This window comes from Nicotiana tomentosiformis, chromosome 5 (genome assembly GCF_000390325.3).
Source record: "Nicotiana tomentosiformis chromosome 5, ASM39032v3, whole genome shotgun sequence".
NCBI classification, from domain to species: domain Eukaryota; kingdom Viridiplantae; phylum Streptophyta; class Magnoliopsida; order Solanales; family Solanaceae; genus Nicotiana; species Nicotiana tomentosiformis.
This window is the reverse complement of record NC_090816.1, coordinates 15,926,364-15,943,455: the sequence shown is the minus strand read 5'-3', so window position 1 is coordinate 15,943,455 and position 17,092 is coordinate 15,926,364.

The window sequence follows — 17,092 nt, the reverse complement described above, 5'->3', positions numbered from 1 at the left end:
AAACAAGGCATGGAAACTAAGAAACAAACGTATATATTCCATAAAATGAGACAATTTTGGCCTAGCTTGGTCTTCGTTTACTATTTCCTCTAGTGATAATTAAGAAGGTTGATCGGACTTGATTTTGTGAATTGTATAAAAAATATAAATATTGCTCCAATTAGCATCTTCACTTTGGAAAATTTTTGAATTATAATAAAATCTCAAATTCAAACTTAAAAAGTTTAAACCCTGAATTTGCTTTTCTTTAATATCTTGGGACCAAACACTGTTGGCGGCACCCGTGTTTCGTTTGCGTAGCTCCTCTTGGCAGTCTCCAAAAGCACCCATTTAATAGCAGTATTTAGGCTTAGGCAGCTAGTATTATTCTTAAAGCAGGATAATTTAAAGCAAAGTAACTCCAACAAATTAATGTGAGAATGTTCCATGCATTTCTCAAGTCGGGCCAAACAAAAGAGGAGTTATAATAAGTTTGATACTAATTAACCGTAGAATTAGTTGATTTATGATCAATCCTAGCGTAATAGGTAAGGATTCATATAACGATCTTAACTAGTTTCTGTCACGATCCAAAATCCAACTAGTCGTGATGACACCTAACCTAACCTGTTAGGTAAGCCAATTACCAACTATCTGATTCCAATGAAAGTAATTAAAAGAAAATATCTAAAATTAATACGTTTCCCCAAGAACTAGTAGTACAAATCATGAGCTTCTAAGAATAGAGTATATAAAGTGGAAATGAAATAAATACATAGTCTGCTTGAATAATACATAAACAGAGCTTTTATAAATCTAAGGCTACCCTGAACAAGAGGCAGCTACAACAGGAACACAGGTATATCTTCAAATCCGGCAACCATCAAACACAGCAACAACGACAGCCAATATCTACGAGCAATGTGCAGAAGTGTAGTATCAGTACAACCGACCCCATGTACTGAGTAAGTAACAAACCTAGCCTTAGGTTGAAAGTAGTGACGAGCTTATACCAAGGTCAGAGTCCAACTTCCATAACCAACAATAGTTCATAACAATATTAAACAAGTAATACCAGAAGTAACTCAAAGAATAAATGCTCAACTAAATCATGACTTCTAAAAATAGTTCTGCCTTTCAAGTACATCAGTGAAAAATCCCAAATCGCTTACCGAAGTTACCAAAAATATGAATAAGCTTGAAAACAGTAATTTTTTTCTAAAATCCTTTCAATAATAAATAAAATGTCTCATTTTCTTTTCAGATAACCAGTGTAAAATAAATGCATCACTATGCCCATCTGTCAACTTGTGTGAGAAATCATGAATAATGTGATACCGTACAACATGAGAAAAATACATCTCTATGCATATATGTCATGTGTGCATGTCAATGCAATGTATCTCAGAGATTGTACTCATATAATCACACTCTCACAGTACTCAATCTCATTATCTCGCATTCTCTCTCACTATGCTCAGCATACTCAATCACTCAGCGCTATACAATACCTGCAGCGGCATGTAGTCCGATCCCTGTTTATAGTCGACTGCGCTCACTGGGGGTGTATACAGACTTATGAGGGGCTCCTACAGCCCAAGCGCTATAAGCACGGACAACTCACGTGCTATAATATAAATATCTGGATCCGCACGGCCAATTCACGTGCTGCACGGTCAACTCACGTGCAATAATAATATAAAGATCCGCACGACCAACTCACGTGCTGCACGGCCAGCTCACGTGCAATAATAATATAAGGATCCGCACGGCCAACTCACGTGTTGCACGGCCAACTCACGTGCAATAATACGCCAATAAGGCCTGCTGCAGGCGGGCAGTCCCGATCCATATAATAGTAATAATATATATAAAGCCAACATGGCCTGCTGCGGCGTGTAGCCCGATCCCAAAAATATCCTCACAATCAGGCCCTCGGCCTCTCTCAGTCATCAATCTCTGCAGTCTCTCTCTCACGGGCTCACAATGTCATGAGAATAGCCCAAAAATGATGATATGATGTATCAATAAATAACAACAGAGACTGAGATATGATATGCAATGAAATGAATATGACTAAGTATGAATTTTCAACATAACCAATAATTCACAGCAATATGACCTCTGTGGGTTCCAATAATACTGGCACATAGCCTCAACATGATTTTTAATATGCTTTTCAGCTCAATTACTTTAACTCATAAAACCGCATGGAAAATGCCAAGATTATTTAACTACAAAATTCCATAGAAACAATTATGTCACAATTTCTATAGTGCACGCCAACATGCCCGTCACCTAGCATGTGCGTCCCCTTCCAACAATTTACATAATACATATATTCAGGGTTCATACCCTCAGCTCAAAGATTAGAAGAGTTACTTACCTCGAACAAGCCAAATCCAATGTCGAGCAAGCTAAGCAATGCTCCAGAAATTCTATTCTGCGCGTATCAACTTCCAAACGGCTCGAATCTAGTCACAATTAATTTGATTTAGCTCACAAAAATTATAGGAATTAATTCCATATCAAAATACTATTTTTTTTTCAAAAATTCGAAATTACGCCCCAAAAATTACCTGTGGGGCTCACGTCTCGGAATCCGATAAAACTCACAAAATTCGAACCCCCATTCAAACATGAGTCCGACCATACCAAAATTACTCAAATCCGACTACAACTCGGCCTTCAAATCCTCAATTAAAGTCTATGAATTTTTCTACTAATTTCAACCCAAAACACTAATTTATTGATAAAAATAATAATAGATTCGTGTAATTTAACCAAAACCGAGTTAGAATCACTTACTCCATTCCATATGGTGAAAATCGCCTCAAATATCGTTTCAATCAGAGCTCCATAGCTCCAAATATGTTAAAATGGCCGAAACCTCAAAATATATCTTCTGTCTAGGCATTTACTCTTCGCGATCGCGAAGCACAAAAATTTTCAGCCCAAAATTTGCCTTTCGCGATCGCGAAAAACAAATTCCCAGCACTTCTAGACAACCTCTAATATAATGGTCATAACGTTTTGTACAAAACTCTAAATTTCAAATGGTTTAACTTTCTGAAAATTAGACATCAAGGGCTATAACTTTCATTTGTTTTTCATCTCCCCATTCCTTACAGATTGCTAGATATAATCTTCCAAAGTCAGCCATGTGCAACAGAGATTTCCAACCTCTTCCCGGACAACCTATGGTATATCTACCATAAATCTTTGTATACAACTCCAAATGAGAAATGATTAACATTTACGAAAACTAGACATCAAGGGCTACAACTTTTACTTTTGGATTATCTCTAAATTCCGTATAGATTGCGAGATATAAGCTTCCAAATTCGGGTCAGCGCAACAGAGATTTTGTTCTATGCGATCGCGAAAGAGCTTCCGCGATCACGATTCACAAGGTTCCAAACTGCTGTTTGCTCTTCGCGAACGCGACCAAATGTTCGCGATCGCGATGCACACCTCTGTAGGCAGAAACCAGCAACTAAAAATGGCTTAGAAATGGTCCGAAATCACCCCGAAATTCACCCGAGCCCCTCGGGGCCTCAACCAAATATACCAACAAGTCCTAAAATATCATGCGAACTTATTCGAAGCCTCAAATCACATTAAACAATGCTAAAACTACGAATCGCACCTCAATTCATGCCTAATGAACTTTGAACTTTCAAATTCTATATTTTGTGACGAAATACATCAAATCAATCCGGAATGACATTAAATTTTGCACACAAGTCATAAATGACATAACGAAGCTATTCCAATTTCCAGAATCGGATTCCGACCTCGATATCAAAAAGTCAACTCCCCGGTCAAACTTCCCAAAAATTTAACTTTCGGCATTTCAAGCCTAATTCCACTACGGACCTCCAAATAATTTTTCGGACACGCTCCTTAGTCTAAAATCACCATACGGAGCTATTGGAATCATCAGAACTAAATTCCGAGGTCGTTTACATATAAGTCGACATCCGGTCACTATTTTAACTTAAGCTTTAAACCTTGGAACTAAGTGTTCCAATTTATTCCAAAACCTCACCGGACCTGAACCAATTGCCTTGGCAAGTCACACAACAACTGTAAATCCCAATTTTAGTAGTAAATATGGAAACGGGGTTGAAATACTCAAAATGACCGGTCGAGTTGTTACATTCTCCCCCACTTAAACATACGTTCATCCTCGAACGTGCCAAGAGTTGTTTCCAAGCCATCAAATCACTGTTCCATCTTACCACACATGTACTCGGGGGTGAACCCACATCACCCTATTCCATATGAGCTTGACAATACAATTCAACTGAAATCATTGAGTTAACTTTAGCCCATAAGCCTTGGAATTTAATTTCCAACCTTTAGAATTTCTTTCAAGACACGAATCTTACATTTACACCCTGTATGAGTTTGAACCAGCTGTATCAAGCCATAACCATAATCATAACCATGGACATAATCACCTAACATATTACACGACTCGCATGCTCATAGCACCATTCCTGACCACAGTGACTACTCCAAAACTAACCAAATACTAGTATTAAACCCATATCGAACCAAACCTCATCCCAAAACCTTCGTACACTGTTGATAAAAAAGAAACATGTGAAATTTCAAAACCACTTATCAGATCAACAAGTCACAGAGCTCTCTTGCCCCAACCAGAACCATAATCACCTTTTGAGCCGACTCTCAATATTATACTCCCGAATATACCGAAATCAAACCTGATACTACCCATTCTAGGTCCAATGACCTTTTATTACTAAAAACAACTGTTCCATAGACATACCGCACCAATTTAACTCAGAGCCACATCCTGTGCAATCCGTGCACCAATAAACAACAATTCAAATGTATCCAGTCCTGGAAAATGACTCAAATGAGAGAACTGCCCCGCCAGATTAACAAATACCGCCACAACGAAACGCTGAAAATTCATCATACACCATAGAACCATCACCCGATTCTAACATAAGGTTCATACCTTAACATAACTCTGCTGCAATGCGTGACCCCATCCAAACGCTGGTCCATAATATATACCTCAAGCCACCCCGCTCAAAATCAATAACCACAGAGAGGCAAAGGACAAAAATGCCACACAAAACCTGAAAGAACATAACCATTACGCAATCGCTCATGCAATACCCAAATATTCTCAAATTCCAGTATAAAACTTAAATAGAACCGCACCATCTGTGCACATAACCAATGAATCACAACTCCTCATAGCATAAAGGAGTAACTCACAGATCATTTCAGAACACGGATAAGTTCAACATCAATCGGATGACACATCCCTCAACAATATCAGTATGGAGCCAACCATTCCGGCTTGGTGTAGAATACACATCTTAATTGGGACTACCTATGGACCCCAAATCAATTCTCGTCAACACAATGGATAAATAACCCTCCAAAATTTCACCGCGACTGATTCATAATACATCATATCATCTGACTCGCTTCGGTCACAACTTCATAGTCCAACACTACAAAACAATCTGCTCCTGAGAACTCCCAGTCTCCAAATCCATAGAACACACGAATCACTATTTCTGATTCCATCAAATTTAATCTCTCTAACTCAACCAAGCCACGTAGGTCACCAAACCCAAAAGTATTGCCACAAAGCACTTGTAGAAAACCCCCCACACCATAAGCACTCAAAGAACCGATCATATCCATTACCATACTGATCCAACTTACTACCAAGTTGTCCTATTTCTCCAAGTCCCTTCCGAATTTGTCTTGAAATTGATATTTCTCCTTGCTAAAACACCACAATCTTTAACCACAACTCCCCCCACAAACCTTAGCATAGAACCACAATGCCCTACGACCCATAAGCAGCTGTATTCTTCTTAAGCACCTTCAAAAATACCACAATTGTAACACTCGCTCTGAAAATACCTTATGTGAATTTGAAATTGTTCTCCTCACCCTCCCTATATTACAACATAGAATCCATAGTCATACAGAATTTCCACAAGTCCAGGCACCATCCAGTGTAAATCTCAGATTTTATCCATACACAAGTCCAGAGAAATTCTCAATTGCTATATAAAATTCTCAAACCCACAAGAATTTTCTCGAGAGTCACCCACTTTGCTCAAATCTAATTGCACCGCCCAAATGGGTCAAAAGACACGTGCCCCATTAGCACAACAACACTCATAGAAGTAACTCTACTTTAATACCCCCAATCAAATTCATACTCCGTGCGTACTACATATTTTGAAAATAACAACTCACTCATCCCATGATTTTCACATACTCATAAAGTACAATATAACCCGTATCCAAGAATTCGTTTACTCAAGTCATTCTCGAACTCCATCTCTGCAAGTCATAACTAATCCACAAGTATGTCTCAGACCAAAACTAAAATTTAATATATAACCATGAAATTAACCCGTCTGCAGCAGGCTCCCCAACTTGGCTCAAAGCCATAAATTTAAACACTTCATAACTCACAATATCCATACTCTACTACTGCCCTAATACTTTCGCCAGTTCAATAAAAAATTCTTCTCAAGCTCATATAACGCCAACCATAAAAATACCCCAAATCATCTGCTAAGCTCGCAATCATTCTCTTGACACTCAAATCAACTTTCTAAGCCAGATTCAAATTCAAATCTCCACACATACACCTTGCTGGCGGAAAAGTAACTCTCCACTCACATATAAGGAACACACCTACGTAGATTACTCTCCAGGAGATTTCCCACCTCCCTAGCCTCAAATTGGCATCTTGTTATATCTTTTTGCAGTCACAATTACTATGCAATCACTTAGTCAATCTGAGTCCAAACTCATTACTCAGACATGAGAATTTAATTTACCCCAAAATTTAACAATATGAAAGATCCTTCAAAACATTCATACTCGAGACTGTACGTCACATTAAAACAAAAATCAAGCACCCAATGGCCATTTCTTTACATTTCAAGGAAACACTTCTCGTCACATTCAAATCGTCTTAACACATCCCACGGTCACATCATATCCATCATAAGGCCATTCCACCACTCATCGAGCCATAAATTCCACTCGTAGGGATATTACCGGATATACGAGTCCAAATGTACAAGTTCTCACAACAGAAACTACCGAGCCTAAGCTGCGGTCTAACCCCGGCCTCAAGTGCTCCAGACTGGCCCATCACCAAAACACAAAATACTCATCTCGAGCTTCATTCATGGAATCACAAGTCGACGATGCATAGCTGATACCGAGCGCTCATGTGCGCATACGAATACGTGGAAGGAATTAAAAGAGTTATGTCCCAAGCTGAATCAACCCCGCACGATAAGGAAAGAAAGATGGGAAGTATATATCATAAATGCCCTGTACCCTCTCGAAGATAAGTATGGACGTCATCATACCGATCTGCAGGACTCTACTAGACACTTGCTCATGACTTGTAGAACCTATGAATCCTAGAGCTCTGATACCACCTTGTCACGACCCAAAATCCAACTAGTCGTGATGGCACCTAACCCAACCCATTAGGTAAGCCAATTACCAAATATCTAATTTCAATGAAATTAATTAAAAGAAAATATCTAAAACCAATACTTTTCCCCAAGAACTAGTAGTACAAATCATGAGCTTCTAAGAATAGAGTATACAAAGCGGAAATGAAATAAATACATAGTCTGTTTGAATAATACATAAACAGAGCTTTTATAAATCTAAGGCTACCCTGAACAAGAGGCAGCTACAACAGGAACACAGGTATATCTTCAAATCCGGCAACCATCGAACACAGCAACAACGACAGCCAATATCTACACGCAATGTGCAGAAGTGTAGTATTAGTACAACTGACCCCATGTACTGAGTAAGTAACAAACCTAGCCTTAGGTTGAAAGTAGTGACGAGCTTGTACCAAGGTCAGAGTCCAACTTCCATAACCAACAATAGTTCATAACAATATTAAACAAGTAATACCAGAAGTAACTCAAAGAATAAATGCTCAGCTAAATCATGACTTCTGAAAATAGTTCTGCCTTTCAAGTACATCAGTGAAAAACCCCAAATCGCTTACCGAAGTTACCAAAAATATGAATAAGTTTGAAAACAGTAATATTTTTCTAAAATCCTTTCAATAATAAATAAAATGTCTCATTTTCTTTCCAGATAACTAATGTAAAATAAATGCATCACTATGCCCATCTGTCAATATGTGGGAGAAATCATGAATAATGTGATACCGTACAGCATGAGGAAAACACATCTCTATGCATATATGTCATGTGTGCATGTCAATGCAATGTATATCAGAGATTGTACTCATGTACTCACACTGTCAGAGTACTCCATCTCACTGTCTGGCATTCTCTCTTACTATGTTTATCATACTCAATCACTCAGCGCTATACAATACCTGCTACAGCGTGCAGCCCGATCCCTATTTATAGTCGACTGCGCTCACTGGGGGTGTATACAGACTTATGAGGGGCTCCTACAGCCCAAGCACTATAAGCACGGACAACTCATGTGTTGCACGGACAACGCACGTGCCATAATATAAATATCTGGATCCATACGCCTGAGTATGAATTTTCAACATAACCAATAATTCACAGCAATATGACCTCTGTGGGTCCCAATAATACTGGCACATAGCCTCAACATGATTTTTAATATGCTTTTCAGCTCAATTACTTTAACTCATAAAATCGCATGGAAAATGCCAAGATTATTTAACTACAAAGTTACACAGAAACAATTATGTCACAATTTCTATAGTGCACGCTCACACGCCCGTCACCTAGCATGTGCGTCACCTCCCAACAATTCAAATAATACATATATTCAGAGTTCATACCCTCATCTCCAAGATTAGAAGAGTTACTTACCTCGAACAAGCCAAATCCAATGTCGAGCAAGCTAAGCAATGCTCCAGAAATTCCATTCTGCGCGTATCAACTTCCAAACGGCTCGAATCTAGTCACAATTAATTTGATTCAGCTCACAAAAATTATAGGAATTAATTCCATATCAAAATACTAATATTTTCCAAAAATCTGAAATTACGCCCCAAAAATCACCCGTGTGGCCCACGTCTTGGAATCCGATAAAACTTACAAAATCCGAACCCCCATTCAACCACGAGTCCAACCATACCAAAATTACTCAAATTCGACCACAACTCGGCCTTCAAATCCTCAATTAAAGTCTATGAATATTTCTACTATTTTCAACCCAAAATACTAATTTGTTAATAAAAACAATAATAGGTTCATGTACTTTAACCAAAACCGAGTTAGAATCACTTACCCCAATCCATATGGTGAAAACTGCCTCAAATATCGCTTCAATCCGAGTTCCATAGCTCCAAATGTGTTAAAATGGCCGAAACCTCAAAATATATCTTCTGTCCAGGCATTTACTCTTCGCGATCGTGAAGCACAAAAGTTTTCAGCCCAAAATTTGCCTTTCGCGATCGCGAAGAACAAATTTCCAGCACTTCCAGACAACCTCTAGTATAATGGTCATAACGTTTTGTACAAAACTCTAAATTTAAAATGGTTTACCTTTATGAAAATTAGACACTAAGGGCTATAACTTTCATTTGTTTTTCATGTCCCCATTCCTTACATATTTCTAGATATAATCTTCCAAAGTCAGCCCTGTGCAACAGAGATTTTCAAACTCTTCCCGGACAGCCTATAGTATATCTACCATAACTTTTTGTAGACAACTCCAAAATACATTTCCGAAAACTAGACATCAAGGGCTACAACTTTCATTTTTGGATCATCTCCAAATTCCGTATAGATTGCGAGATATAAGCTTCCAAAATCGATTCAGTGCAATAGAGATTTTGTTCTACGCGATCGTGAAAGAGCTTCCGCGATCGCGATTCACAAGGTTCCAAACTGCTGTTTGCTCTTCGCGAACGCGACCAAATGTTCGCGATCGCGATGCACACCTCTGTAGGCAGAAACCAGCAACTAAAAATGGCCTAGAAATAGTCCGAAACCACCCCGAAACTCACCCGAGCCCCTCGGGACCTCAACCAAATATACCAATAAGTCCTAAAACATCATACGAACTTAGTTGAAGCCTCGAATCACATCAAACAATGCTAAAACTATGAATCGCACCTCAATTCAAGCCTTATGAACTTTGAACTTTCAAATTCTATATCTTGTGCTGAAATACATCAAATCTATCCGAAATGACTTCAAATTTTGCACACAAGTCGTAAATGACATAACGAAGCTATTCCAATTTCCAGAATCGGATTCCGACCTCGATATCAAAAAGTCAACCCCCCGGTCAAACTTTCCAAAAATTCAACTTTTGGCATTTCAAGCCTAATTCCACTACGGACCTCCAAATAATTTTTCGGACACGCTCCTAAGCCCAAAATCACCATACGGAGCTATTTGGAATCATCAGAATTAAATTTCGAGGTCGTTTACATATAAGTCGATATCTGGTCACTATTTTAACTTAAGCTTTAAACCTTGAAACTAAGTATTCCAATTCATTCCAAAATCTCACTAGATCCGAACCAATTGCCCCGAAAAGTCACACAATAACTGTAAAGCCCAATTTGAGTAGTAAATGGAGAAAGGTGGTTAAAATACTCAAAACGACCGGTCGGGTCGTTACAGTTTCAGATTGAGGCATAACTGTTATATAGAGTCCATTTTTCAAATGGTCACTCGACTATCCAGAATTATCTACAAAAGTCATCTTTCTTTTATTTGTAATAGCAAAGTTAATTAATTATGCCTATAGTACTCAGAAGATCACTCAACTAGATTTCTCAAACTTTAATTGTCAAATACCTATTTTACTCTCTAAATTATCAACTTTTGTCTTCTTCTTTTTTTAACTTCTTAATATTATGATTTGTTTTCTTTTTTTAGTTATATTATAGACTAACCTATATAATAAATAAATTTTATTTATAAATTTAAAATAGAAAAATAGTATTTAAGCATATATAATATTGGAAGAATAAAATATTGATCATAGTAAAAAGAAATATAAGAACAATTTGTTCGTATTAATACTCTTAATATTAACAACAAAAACTCAAAAATTTATTTACACAAGTGAGAAGGAAAAAAAATAAAAGTGTTATAATATATATCGATTCACGTAATATAAAAAATATTTATTCAAAATAAAGATATATTATAATATACATTATATATTCTTGAAAATTATGCTCAATATTATTATTGTCACGACCCAAAATAGGCGTCGTGATGACAATTAGTCCCTAAGACTAAGTAAGCCGATCATAATAGCAATTCAAGTCATTTGTTTTTGAATTCAATACAAGTGTCAAAACTAATAGCGGAAATATTCAAACAACCACCCAAGACTGGTAATACGGAGTCAAAAACTCTAACTGAATACATAAAATGATCTCAAGGATCGAATATACTATACTGTTCGAATAATAATTGACAGTACAATAAAATGAAAAGACTCAAAGGGACTGCGACGACCAAGCAGCTTTACCTTGAATCCTTGCGATCAACACACTAACTCTGCTCGAGTCCAATATCTCCAGCACCTAGCTCTACAAAAAAATATGCAGAAGTGTAGTATGAGTACACCACTTCCTACAAATATATCCCGAATATACTTCCTTTAAATAAATATCTTACGAATATAATTCTTTCAAATAAATATCTTTCAAATATAATTCTTTCAAGTAAATATCTTTCGAATATAATTCTTTCAAGTAAATATCTTTCGAATATAATTCTTTCAAGTAAATATCTTTCGAATATAATTATTTCAAATAAAAGTTAACATGTGACACCTCATTTCATAATCATAAAAATTACAGGTCTCAGCCCACTTTCATATTTCCACGACACCTCGTGCCCATATTTCTATCACAACCGCATGAACAACTCATGTGCCAATAATAAAATTATCATATTTTTCCGGCACCTCGTGCCCATATTTCTTTCATAACTGCACGGACAACTCACGTGCCAATACTAAAATCATCATATTTTCCCCGCACCTCGTGCCAATATTTCTTTCATAATCGCACGGACAACTCATGTGCCAATAATAAAATCATTATAATGTCTCGGCACCTCATGCCCATATTTCTTTCTTTCATAACCGCACGGACAACTCACGTGCCAATAATATAAACCGCCCGGCAATAGCCACATGCTCACAATTTTAACATAAATCATACTATTATCAAGTTTACCGAAATAACAAGACAAGTTGCACAAGAGATAAAAGTAAACACAAGAAAAATCACAACATCATGTAAAACTCACCAACACAAAAATCCAACATCATCACATATCATCCCTGATAATAGCCACGCTTATCTCTCCTATAGTCACCCGTGTCACTCCATAATAATAGCCACCCTTATCCCTCCGCCCTGACAATATCAATAGTGTAACACCCCGGAAAATTTCGAAGAGTTTTAAGACCATTAAGAAGATTGGCGGATGCTAATTATATTAATTTGGGTATGAACAAGACTGATAATTTGAATAAAATCAGTTTATAATAATAATAATATATGTATGAGGTGCATTAAGAATAATTTATGGTCTAAGAAGAGCCCTAAAGCTAAGTCAAGTTGAAAATTTTATGATGGGGTAAAGTTTCAAGTGAGTTCTCACAAGACCTAACGTCAAATGAGAATAACTCTCACGATATGAAGAGTTATATGGTGTATAACCTATGAAAAGAGAGGTCTATGTGTCTAGTTTTTAGTGCTTCAAACCATTTATCATTTGGAGATTTCTACAAGAAGATATGACATTTGTACTAAAGGGTGGAAAAACAGCTATGCGAGTCTTGCATAACCTACGCAGCATTGCGTAGGCAAATCCAATAGCTTCAAGGGTCATTTTAAGAGCTGAAAACGTGGGTTTAGAGAGAGAATGGGTTAGTTCTTCATCTTGGAATGGATTTCTAGAGAGAAGGAGGAGCTCTTCCACCATGGATACACTTCAAGATAAGTTATTTTAGTACAAGGGTGATTATATAACATCATTTAGTGATAATACTAATATTATTATGGATCAAATTCATAGAAAATGGGATGAATCTTCAAGAACACCAAAAAGAGAAAAAGTTAGATTCTTCCACCAAGAGGTAATCCCTTTACTTAAGTGTCACGACCCAAACTTTTAACCAGTCGTGATGGCGCCTATCTCAATACTAGGCAAGCCGAAATCTCAATGAACCATAACTTCTTTCAAGTCTGAAAATATAATATTTAAATAACATCCACAAATCTTACAATTACCGATATAACCACTCCAAAAACCTAGTGTCACTGAGTACACGAGCATCTAATTATGAATATAAGTCTGAAAATTACGGTCCGTAACAGTCTGAGACCAAATATAGTAAATAAGGAGATATGGAAGGAGAGGCAAGGTCTGCGAAACATGCCAACTACCTCAGAATCTCCGAAAAATCAACTATGTGAAAGAATCAACACCCGCTATGTCCAAGAACACCTGGATCTACACACGAAGTGCAGAGTATAGTATGAGTACAACCAACTCAGCAAGTAACAATAATAAATAAGGAACCGAAGATAGTAACGAGCTACACAGTTATGGTTCATTTCCAGTAATTCCAGCAAAGAATAGACATGCTATCAAATCTGGCAGTTTAATGTCAAATCAATTTTTATACAGTTCCTGTTCATGTAATCCATATATCAAAATCTTTCAGAGATTTCACAATAATGATAGATAGCAACTAAGTGCAACAACAAATGGAAATCAAGTACAATCTCTTACGACAACAATCACTCACTGGGCTTCCAGCCCTCATCACTCCCTGGGCTCCCAACCCTCATCACTCACTCTCAATGGGTACCCGCGTTCACTGGGGGTGTACAGACTCCGGAGGGGCTCCTACAGCCCAAACGCTATAATCTGCACGGACAACTCATGTGCTATAATATAAATATCTCGATCCGCACGGCCAACTCACGTGCTGCACGGCCAACTCACGTGCTGCACGGATAACTCACGTGCTAAGATATCAATATCTCACAATCAGGCCCTCGGCCTCTCTCAGTCATAAATCTCTCCAGTCTCTCGGGCTCTCATTAATCATGAAATTAGCCCAACAACAATGATATGATGTATCAATAATAATATAGAGACTGAGATAAAATGTGCAAGTAAAAACTAAGACTGAGTACATATAGCATTTAGCAGGCAATTCAACAAGTACACGAACTCTGTGGGTCCCAACAGTACAATCACATAACCTAAGCATGATTTCTAACATGATTTACAGTCAAATTTTATCAACACATAGAGATCATATAGCTAACAACAAATTATTCAACTTTACAGTTTCCCGGGACAGACCAAGTCACAATCTCCTCGGTGCACGCCCACTCGCCCGTCACCTAGCATGTGCGTCACCTCCAAAATAATCACATGATACCAAAATCTGGGGTTTAATACCCTCAGGACCAGATTTAAAACTGTTACTTACCTCAGAGCGTGAAATTCTTTACTCTGCTATGCCTTTGCTTCGCAAATCGGCCTCCGAATGTCTCGAATCTAGTCACAAATAATTCGTTTCAGTCAATAAAATTTATTGGAATTAATTCCATAAGAAAATGCTAATGTTTCATAAAAATCCGAATTTTAGCTCAAAAATTTCCAGTGGGGCCCATATTTCGGAACTCGACAAAAGTTATAAAATCCGAAAGCCCATTGAACCACGATTCTACCCATACCAATTTTACCAAATTCTAACCTCAACTCGACCCTCAAGTCTACAAATCTTATTTCTAAATTTCTAAGTTCCAATCTCCGATTTATACCTCAAAATCATGTAATCTAGTCGGATTATTCGGTGATAATTCAATATTATGGAGTAAAAATGATCACAAGGGACTTAACTCAAGTTTTCCTTGAAAATATATCAAAATTCGCCTCTCCTCAAGCTCCAATTTGTCAAAAATGGCGAATGGGACGAAGTCCCTATTTTTATAATTCTGCCCAAACAACCTTGGTTCTGCCTCGATCTTGGCCTTCGATCGAGGCCCTCGATCCTGGCCCTCGATCCTGGCCCTCGATCCTGGGCCTCGATCGTGGCTTCGATCCTGATCCTCGATCATGACCCTCGACCCTAGCCTTCGATCATGTCTTCGACCCTGCCTTCGACCATGGCCCTCGACCCTGGGCTCGATCATGGCTTCGATCGTGGCCCTCGACCTTGGGCTCGATTCTGGCAGGTTCTGGGCTCGATTCTGAAAGATTTCTGGGCTCGAATCTGGCAAAAGAAATTTCCAATAGAAGGAAATTGCAGCAGCTGTTGTAGTTCAATTTTTGATCCGTTAACCATCCGAAGCTCACCCGAGGCTCTCGGGACCTCAACCAAATATACAAAAAAGTTCTAAAACATCATACGAACATAGTCAAATCCTCAAATCACCTCAAACAATGCTAAAACCATGAATTACGCCCCAATTCAAGCCTATTGAACTTTGAAATTTCTAATTTTTACAAATAATGCCGAAACCTATCAAATCACGTCCGATTGACCTCAAATTTTGCACACAAGTCATAAATGACATAACATACCTATTAAATTTTTAGAATCGGATTTCGACCCCGATATCAAAAAGTCAACCCCTCGGTCAAACTTCCCAAAAATTCAACTTTCGGCATTTCAAGTCTAATTCCTTTACGGATCTCCAAATATTTTTCCGGACACGCTCCTAAGTCCAAAATCATCATACAAAGCTATTGGAATCATCAAAATTCAAATCCTAGGTCGTTTATACATAGGTTCATATCCGGTCCACTTTTCTAACTTAAATTTTCAATTATGAGACTAAGCGTCTCATTTCTTTCCGAATTCCTTCCCGACCCGAACCAACTAACCCGATAAGTCATAAATCAATTGCAAGACATAAATTGAGCAGTAAATGGGGGAACGGAGTTATAATATTCAAAACGACCGGCCAAGTCGTTACATTGAGCTTCATATATATATATGTCATATTGGAGTATGGGTAGCATGTTTATGAGTTTTATTTGAAGTTGTAATGGGATATTATATGAACCCTAAGGGAAGGTCTTGAAAATGATAATTTGGGCAAAGAAAAAGATGAATAGTGATGAATTGATATAAAAGGAATTATTTTGAGTTTCTAATGATTCCAATAGACTTGATAACTTAATTGATGAACGGATTGAATAGGGAATCGCCATTTTGACAAGATACAACACTAGTTCTTGAAATGGGTATTCTTGCACATAGGGTTTTATTGGAGAAGACAATGAATAGTGACTTAATAATGTTGAGTAATTAACATAGTATTATTAATGACTCAAAATTAGTATTAAATGATAAGAATGGAATTGAATAGGCTAATTAATGAGCCTATTGGATAATTTGGGATGGTTGAAGGCTTGTTGCAAATTATGAAGCCTAAATGAATATTATGAATCTTTTCGTATTTATTTTGATGTAGTTGGGATATCTAATGGTAGGAATTGAATTGTGGGTGATATTTGGAAACTTTATTCAATTGGAGCATTGTAGTATTTTCGGACTTTGAAGATTTGAGGGTCGAGTTGAGGTCGGACTTTGGTAAAATTGGTATGGCTAGACACGTGGTTGAATGGGCTATCGGTTTTTGTAACTTTTTTCAGATTCCGAGATGTGCCCCCCCACGGATGATTTTTGGGGTGTAATTTCGGATTTTATGAAAAATATTAGTATTTTGACATGAAATTAATTTCTATAATTTTGTGGACTGGATCAAATTAATTGTGGCTAGATTCGAGCCATTCGGAAGTTGATATGCGCAGAATGGAATTTTTGGAGCATTGTTTAGCTTGCTCGACATTGGATTCGTCTTGTTCGAGGTAAGTAACTCTTCTAATCTTAGAGCTGAGGGGATGGACCTTGAATATATATATTATGTGAATTTTTGGGAGGTGACGCACATGTTAGGTGACGGGCATGTGGGCGTGCACTATAGAAATTGTGACCTAATTGTTTCCGTAAAATTTTGTAGTTAAATAATCTTGGCATTTTCTATGTAGTTTTATGTGTTGAAGAAATTGAGCTAAGAATCATATTAAAA